This window comes from Salvelinus sp. IW2-2015, unplaced genomic scaffold, assembly GCF_002910315.2.
Source record: "Salvelinus sp. IW2-2015 unplaced genomic scaffold, ASM291031v2 Un_scaffold1458, whole genome shotgun sequence".
Taxonomy (NCBI): Eukaryota; Metazoa; Chordata; class Actinopteri; order Salmoniformes; family Salmonidae; genus Salvelinus; species Salvelinus sp. IW2-2015.
The window spans coordinates 1-8,856 of NW_019942920.1; the positions used below are offsets into that span (position 1 = coordinate 1).

The following is an 8,856-nucleotide window of genomic DNA, read 5'->3' on the forward strand; positions in this document are numbered from 1 at the left end:
AGTGGAGCGTGGAGTTGGATCGTGTGTTGGAGCGTGAGTTAGGAGCGTGAGTCTGCGGAGCGTGAGTTGGAGCGTGAGTTGGATCGTGTGTTTGGAGCTGTTGAGTTGGAGCGTGAATCAGATTGGAGCGTTGAGTTGGATCGTGTGTTGACGACGTGTGTTGAGCGTGTTTGGGAGCGCTGAGTTGGAGCGTGTGTTGTGAGCATCACTCAGCCAAGCGTGCGTTGGAGCGTGAGTGAGAGCGTAATTTGGCAGCGTGAAGTTGGAGCGTTGAGTTGGGATGAGTTAGGAGCGTGACAGTTGGAGCGTGTTGGTCCGTGATTGCAGCTTTGGAGCGACGTTGGAGCGTGTGTATGGACGCGTGCAGTTGGACTGTGTTGGAGCGTGTAGTTGGAGCGTGAGGGAGCGTGTGTTTGGAGCGTGAGTTGGAGCGTAGTTGGAGCGTGATGAGGCGCTGGTTGGAGCGTGTGTTGGACGGTGGGTTGGAGCGTGTGTTGGAGCGTGAGTATGGAGCGTGTGTTTGGAGCGTGGTGGGAGCGTAGTTGCTGTGTTAGCGTGAAGTTGGAGCGTGGTTGCGAGCGTGTGTTGGACGTGTGTTGGAGCCTTTTGAGCGTTGTGGTGGAGCGTGAGTTTGGCAGCGTTAGTGTATGAGCGTGGTTGGCTACTGGAGCGTGTGTTTGGCACGTGAGGTTGGAGCGTTGTGAGGTTGTTCGAGCGTGGTTGCGAGCGTGAGTTGCGAAGCGTGTGTTGGAGCGTTGTTGGAGCCGTGTGTTGGAGCGTGGTTGGCAAGCGTGGTTGAGCTGTGGAGCGTGAGTGAGCTGGTGAGCGTGAGTTGGAGCGTGTGGAGTTGTGGAGCGTTGTGCGTAGTTGGAGCGAGGCTGACTTGGACGTGTTGCGAGCGTGAGTTGCAGCGTGAGGGTTGGGAGCGAAGTGTTGGAAGCGTGGATAGCTGTGTTTGAAGCTTGAGTTGGAGCGTGAGTTGGAGCGTGAGTTGAGAGCGGTGTTAAGCGCTGTTGGACCAAGCGTGAGTTGGAGGCTAATGACTGAGTGCACCTAATTGAGTGTGAACTTGAGTCAGTCTTCCCCTGATGATCTGTGAGTGTGGTTCGATCATCTTACCCTGATTGTGTTGAGTGCTGACTTGAAGTCAGTCTTTACCCTGGATGTGTGAGGCTGGACGTTGAGTCAGTCTACCCTGATTGTGTTTGAGTGTGACTTGGAGTCAGTCTTACCCTGATTGTTGAGTGCTTGATTGGAGTCAGTCTTACCCGATGTATTGCAGCACCCTGATGTGTTGATGTGACTTGGAGTCAGTCTTACCCTGACTGTGTGAAGTGCTGACTTCAGGGCAGTTCAGTTACCCTGATGTTTGAGTGGACTTGGAGTCAGTCTTACCCTCAGATGTGTTGAGTGTATGATTTGACGTCCATCTTACCCTTGATTGTTGAATGTGACCTTGGAGGCATCGTTACCCTGATTGTTTGAGGGTGACTGGAGTCAGTCTTACCCTGATGTGTTGATGTGACTTGAGTCAGCTTACCTGATGTGTGGAGTGTGACTTGGAGTTCAGTTCTTACCTGATGTGTTGAGTGTGACTTGCGAGTCAGTCTACCCTGATGTGTTTGAGTGTGACTTGGAGGTCAGGGTCTTACCCTGATGTGTTGAGTTGAGTTGGAGTCAGTCTTTACCCTCATGTGTTGAAGTCGTGACTTGGGTCAGTCTTCCCTGATGTGCTTGAGTGTGATTTGGAGTGTCTACCCTGATTGTATTGGAGTGTGCTTGGTCAGTCTTACCCCGATGTGTTGAAGTGTGACTTGGAGTCACGTCCTTAACCCTTGATGTGTTGAGGTGAACTTGGAGTCAGTCTTACCCTGATGTGTTGAGTGTGACTTGGAGTCACGTTCATACCCTGATGTGCTTGAGTGTGACTTGGGAGTCAGCTTACCCTGATGTTTGAGGTGAGTGGATCAGTCTTACGCCTGAGTGTTTGAGTGTGACTTGTAGTCAGTCTACCCTGATGTGTGAGCTTGACTTGAGTCCAGTCTGACCCTGATGTGTTGAGTTGAACTTGGAGTCAGTCTTACCCTGATGTGTTGAGTGTGATTGAGTCAGTTGCTTGACCCTGATGTGTTGAGTGTTGGACTTGGAGTCAGTCTTACCCTGAATGTGTTGAGTGTGATTTGAGTCAGTCTACCCTGAGTGTGAGTGTGACTTGGAGTCAAGTCTTTACCCTGTATTGTGTTGAGTTGTACTGAGTCAGCTTACCCTGATGTGTTGAGTGTGAGTGGAGTCACATCTTACCCTGAATGGTGTGAGTGTGACCTTGAGTCAGTTCTTACCCTGTTATTGTGTTGAGTGTGACTTGGAGTCAAGTTCTTAACCCTGATGTGTGAGTGTGATTTGGAGTCAGTCTGACCCTGATGTTGTTGAGTGTGAACTTGGCAGTCAGTCTTACCCTATTTTGAAAGTGTACTGAGTCAGCTTTACCCTTGAATGTGTTGAGTGTGATGAGAGGGCTCCCCTCGTGCGACAGCCCGCGGTCTCTGGTGCCTCTGTGGCTTCCCTAGACAGCCCTGTCAGGTGGTGAACTGTGATGTTGGCTCGATCTAAGGCCTACTGTCAGGCACGAGGACTGTAATGGTGCGTGACTGAACCAATGCTGTGGTGATGTGTGTATTGCTTGTGGCTGATGTTGTTGGTGTGATGTAGCATGTGTGTGCTTGTAGTGTGTGTGGTGTGGTTGTTAGTGTGTTGTCCGTGTGTGCGTGACAGACTACATACTGTTGTGTGTGTCAGGAGTTAACACCAGCCCTACAAGTCAGTGTAAAGGTGCCTTGCAAGTGTGTCTGAAGTGCCTCCGCCTGTTGTGTGTGTGTGTGTGCTGTGTGGAATGTCGATGTGCGTGAGTGGGACGTGTCTAATCGAACTAATCTATCTAGGCTGGGACCAGAAGTCCCTACAAGGAATAGTAAACACAGAGTAAAAAACCTTAGACCAACTGGCGCATTTTCGTAGTCCACACACAAGAGACAAAGCTATCTTCCATAGGGGCGTTAGGGTTAAGTTAACGAATTAAGTGGTCAGGGTAATTTAAGTTAAATAGGTTAGGTTCAGGAGCTAAGGGTTAGTGTAGGTAGTTAGGCGTAGGCGCTAGGAGGCTATTACGAGTTAGGATAGAGTTTATTAGTTTTATGGTTAGGGTTAGCTGTATAGGGCTTAGAAGAGTAATTATGGTTAGGTTAGGGATAAGAGTACGGGTAATAGGATTAGGCGAGTGTTAGGCGAAAACATAGGAACTTTTGAATGGGACTGAAGTGTATGAATCGCCCACACAGTTAGTGTAGACCTAAGGTGGTTGGACTTGAGTGGTGGGTGTGTGTGCCGTGTGTGTGTGTGTGTGGTTGTGTGCTGTTGTGCTGTGTGTGTGTGTAGTGTGTTGTGTGGTGTGTGTGTGTGTGTTTGTGTTGTCTGTTTGTGATTTTTGTGGTGTGGCTGACTATAAGAGGAGTAATAATTCATCAATTATCTTTCACAGGGACATAGGGCAGACTAGGAGAGGAACGTGTACCACACACCTCAATTTCTAGCCTCTGGGTCCTGAACTGGAACGTTTGCCAAAACATACTAAACTAACGGCTCCAATTCTACTGTTCTAGAATGTCAGAATTCCAGAGTCCGTGCTTTATAACGCAGTTAAATTGAAATATAGTATCAGGTTTTATGGGGTCTGGCTATGACCTCTCTGGCTTTACAGGTGATCTTTCTCCTATCCACTGTGTGTGCCAGACTCCTGTCGTTCAAGCGGCCCACGGTGCTGTCAGACTCCTGTCGGCTAGGGCACTGTGTGTCAGGAACTCCTTGTCGATAGGGGCCACTGTGTTCAGACTCCTGTCAGTACGGCGGGCCACTGTGTGTCAGACTCCTGTCGTAGGGCCACTGTTGTCACGACTCCTGTCTAGCCACTGTGTTCAGCTCGGTCGTAGGGCCACTGTGTGTTAGACTCCTGTCGTAGGGCCAGCTGTGCTGTTAGACTCCTGTCGTTAGGCCACTGTGTTTAGACTCCCTTGTCGTAGGGCCACTGCTTGTCAGACCTTTCCTGTCGTAGGCCACTGTGATTTCTGGAGTCGTCCTGTCGTAGGGCACGTGTCAGGACCCTTGTAGGGCCACTGTGGTGTCAGCTCTGTCTTAGGGGACCACGTCGTCCGACTCCTGTTGTAGGGCCACTGTGCTGTCTAAGACTCCTGTCGTAGGGCCACTGATGTGTCTGTCCAAGCACGCCTGTCGTAGGCCACTGTGTGTAGACTCCTGGTAGGGCACTGTGTAACTCCGTCTAGGGCTGTGTCAGTCCCTTGTGTAGGCCCCTTGTATGTGTTAGACTCCTGTCAGGGCCATTGTCAGTCTCCTGTCGTAGGCCACTGTGTGTCAGACTCCTGTCGTAGGGCCACTGTGTCAGACTCCTGTCGTAGGGCCTCTGTGTGTAGACTCCTGTCGTAGGGCCACTGTGTGTAGACTCCTATCGTAGGGCCACTGTGTCAGACTCCTGCCGTAGGCCACGTGTGTCAGACTCTGTCGTAGGGCCACTGTTTGTGGTTTCAGACTCCTGTCGTAGGCGCCACTGTGTCAGACTCCTGCGTAGGGCCCACTTGTGCAGACTCCTGTCGTAGGGCCACTGTGTTCAGACTCCTCGTAGGCGCCACTGTGTCAGACTCCTATCGTCAGGGCCACTGTATCAGACTCCTATCTAGGGCCACTGTGTCAGACTCCTGTCGTAGGCCACGTGTGTCAGACTCCTGTCGTAGGGCCACTGTGTGTCAGACCTCCTGTCGTAGGGCCACTGTGTGTCAGACTCCTGTCGTAGGCCACTGTGTGTCAGACTCCTGTCGTAGGGCCAACTGTTGTCAGGACTCCTGTCGTAGGCCACTGACTGTGTTAGACTCCTGTCGTAGGGCACTGTGTGTTAGACTCCCTGTCGTAGGCCACTGTGTGTTAGACTCCTGTCGTAGGCACTGTGTCAGACTCCTGTCGTAGGGCCACTGTGTTTCAGTCTCCTGTCGTAGGGCCACTGTGTCAGACTCCTGTCGTAGGGCCCACTGTGTGTCAGTCTCCTGTCGATTAGGGCCACTGTGTCCGACTCCTATCGTAGGGCCACTGTGTGTCAGACTCCTGTCGTAGGGCCACTGTGTCAGACTCCTGTCGTAGGGCCACTGTGTGTTAGACTCCTGTCGAGGCCACTGTGTGTTAAACTCCTGTTCCTAGGGCCACTGTGTCAGTTCTCCTGTCGTAGGGCCACTGACTGTTTAGACTCCTGTCGTAGGCCACTGTGTCAGTCTCCTGTCGTAGGGCCACTGTGTGTCAGACTCCTGTCGTAGGCCACTGTGTCAGACTCCTGTCGTAGGGCCTCTGTGTGTTAGACTCCTGTCGTAGCGGCCACTGTGTGTTAGACTCCCTATCGTAGGGCCACTGTGTCAGACTCCTGCCGTTAGGCCACTGTGTGTCAGACTCCTGTCGTAGGGCCACTGTGTCAGACTCCTGTCGTCAGGGCCACTGTGTCAGACTCCTGCCGTAGGGCACACTGTGTAGACTCCTGTCGTAGGGCCACTGTGTCAGACTCCTGTGTAGGGCCACTGTGTCAGACTCCTATCGTAGGGCCACTGTATCAGACTCCTATCGTAGGGGCCACTGTGTCAGACTTCCTGTCGTTAGGGCACTGTGTGTCAGACCTGTCGTAGGCCACTGTATCAGACTCCTATCGTAGGGCCACTGTACAGACTCTATCGTAGGGCCACTGGTCAGACTCCTGTCGTAGGGCCACTGTGTCAGACTCCTTCGTTAGGGCCACTGTGTGTTCAGACTCCTGTCGTAGGACCGATCCTGTCGTTGTTTCAGTCTCCTGTCGTAGGGCCACTGTGTCAGGCTTCCTGTCGTAGGCCACTGTGTTGTCAGTCTCCTGTCGTAGGGCCACTGTGTCCGACTCCTGTCGTAGGCCACTGTGAGTCAGACTCCTGTCGTAGCGGCCACTGTGTCAGACTCCTGTCGTAGGGCCACTGTGTGTTAGACTCCTGTCGTAGGGCCACTGTGTGTTTAGACTCCTGTCGTAGGGCCACTGTGTCAGTCTCCTGTCGTAGGGCCACGTTCAGACTCCTGTCGTGGGCCACTGTGTGTCAGACTCCTGTCGTAGGCCACAGTGTGTCAGACTGCTGTCGTAGGGCCACTGTGTGTTCAGACTCCTGTCGTAGGGCCCACTGTGTGTCAGACTCCTATCGTAGGGCCACTGTGTCAGACTCCTGTCGTAGGGCCACTGTGTGTCAGACTCCTGTCGTAGGGCCACTTGTCAGACTCCTGCGTAGGGCCACATATGTCAGACTCCTGCCGTAGCGGCCACTGTGTCAGACTCCTGTCGTAGGGCCCACTGTGTCAGACTCCTGTCGTAGGGCCACTGTGTCAGACTCCTGCGTAGGCCCACTGCCTGTCAGACTCCTGTCGTAGGGCCACTGTGTCAAGACTCCTGTCGTAGGGCCACTGTATCAGACTCCTATCGTAGGGCCACTGTATCAACTCCTATCGTAGGCCACTGTGTCAGGACTTCCTGTCGTAGGGCCACTGTGTCAGACTCCTGTCGTAGCGCCACTGTGTGTCAGACTCCTGTCGTAGGGCCACTGTGCTGTCAGATCCTCGTGTGCACTGTCTAATGTAGGAGCCCTTGTGTTGACCTCGAGGCGCCACTGCTGCTGTCAACTCTGTCGTAGTGCCACTGCTGGTGTGTAGTTGTTTTTTGTATGTGTGTGTGTGTGTGTGTGTGTGTGTGTGTGTGTGTGTGTGTGTGTGTGTTTCTGTCCATGTGTGGGGGACTGTGTGTATGAACACACCTGTTTGTTGCTAATAGTTACCTTCATAAATCCATTCCTCCGGTGAACCCTGACCCCCGCTGAAAAGGTCAGATGTTTGACCTGTGACCTCGCTGCTCTGTGATTGGTCACTTTCACTCTCAATCTTCTCCTCCCTTTCTTCCTTCTCCTCCTCAGCCAGGTTGTTTACCTGGTCTCTGTATAGAAAACAGCCAGGTTGTTTACCTGGTCTCTGTATAGAAAACAGCCAGGTTGTTTACCTGGTCTCTGTACAGAAAACAGCCAGGTTGTTTACCTGGTCTCTGTATAGAAAAGTTTGATAAACGTACATCTAACCTTGACTTATCATTGATATAAATCACTTTCAAGAGAAACTTTGTAGAAAACATTTGACTAATGATCTGTTTTTTGAGAACCTATGTTTCAGGGAGCTTAATTGTCCAGTAAACATCTAATGACATGTTTTTGTATGCTACAGTGTTTACTAGGGTTGTACCACAGTGACCTCATGACCACTAAAACCATACCACTCACACTGTCACACCAGGCCTGCTCTCGGAGATAGTAGTTATCATGCCCTCAGATAACATATTGATTAGTGTGTGTGCCTCTTTCCCTTGGGAAGATTGATGGCGTTCTGTTCACCACATCCCCACAACAGCAAACGGTTGCTATGGGTGACTCTCTCTATCCACTCACTCACACACGCACTACTGAAAACCGTCCATACCGAACCAAACTCCATCTGGTTTAATTTAGCTATGTTTACAGTAAACTTTCAACAGGAGTCAACCAATGTGGTTGTCGAAAAAGTTAGCCAATTCATCAGGATTTCTTTCTCATGGCTTCCCATCAGAATTCACCCGCCCACCCACCCACGCACGCACGCACAATCACAAACAACACACACACACACACACACACACACACACACACACAACACACCACACACACACACCACACACACACACACACACACACACACACACACACACACAACACACACCACACACACACACACACACACACACACACACACACCACACACAGGTGAGTCTCTCAAGTTCAGCCAAGCCCTCTTCTATGCTCCTCCAAATCCTCTTCAACATTTTAACATCATTCAACATCATTCATTTGATGCAAATCTCTCATTTTGTGTGTTTTTCTTGAGTCTAGAAATACACCGTTCTTACAGAAATATTCTCCAGCCCACATCGACACACCAGGCCAGGCTGCTTAATTCTGTGGTACTTTCAGATCTATAATGGGAGCCATTTTAGAGTTATATATATAAAAGACTACAAAGGAGTAGATTGAGAAAGCCTGCGGTAGGCCTAGAAGTTACATGAGGACAACAAAAAGAAGTTAGGAAAAATGGAGACCCATAAAACAGTAGATGTTTAGAACTTAGTGATGTTGATCCAAGTGGACTACTTCTGGATTACTGACAGAAAAGACCACTTCAGTACCTGCAGGTGTGGTGAGGGCCTGGGTCAGTGAGGCTCCACTGTGGTTCCTGTCCAAAGGAACCTACATTCCCTCCCTCCCCGTCCACACTCTGCTGGTCCCATCCAGAGCCAGAGAGGAAGAAGAGTCTCTCTGTGTACACCAGCACCTCAACACTCACTCTGCCCCCTCATGGGCCCTCCAGGAATGCAGGAGAGGAGGGGGGCTTGAGGAGGGCTGGGGAGGTGAAACATGTGAAGATAGTGTACAGTGTAAAACACATAAAACAGAGGTGTGTCATACATTAGCATTTACTATACTCAAAAATTCACTACTCACACATCACTTCACATTCACATTCACATACATGTACACACACACACACACACACACACACACCACACACACACACACACACACACACACACACACACACACACAACACACACACACACACACACACACACACACACACACACACACACACCCACAAACACACACCACACACACACCAACCACTGACCTCCTGTGTGATGTAGAGGCCGTACTGAGAGATGTCAGGACC

The 8,856-nt window shown here is 50.9% G+C and overlaps 1 pseudogene; it reads right to left on the minus strand.

Annotated features, from left to right (window-relative positions):
* Positions 1-4,513: 4,513 nt before the first annotated feature.
* LOC139024399 (uncharacterized) overlaps positions 4,514-8,856 on the minus strand; it is a 25,097-nt pseudogene continuing 20,754 nt past the window's right edge.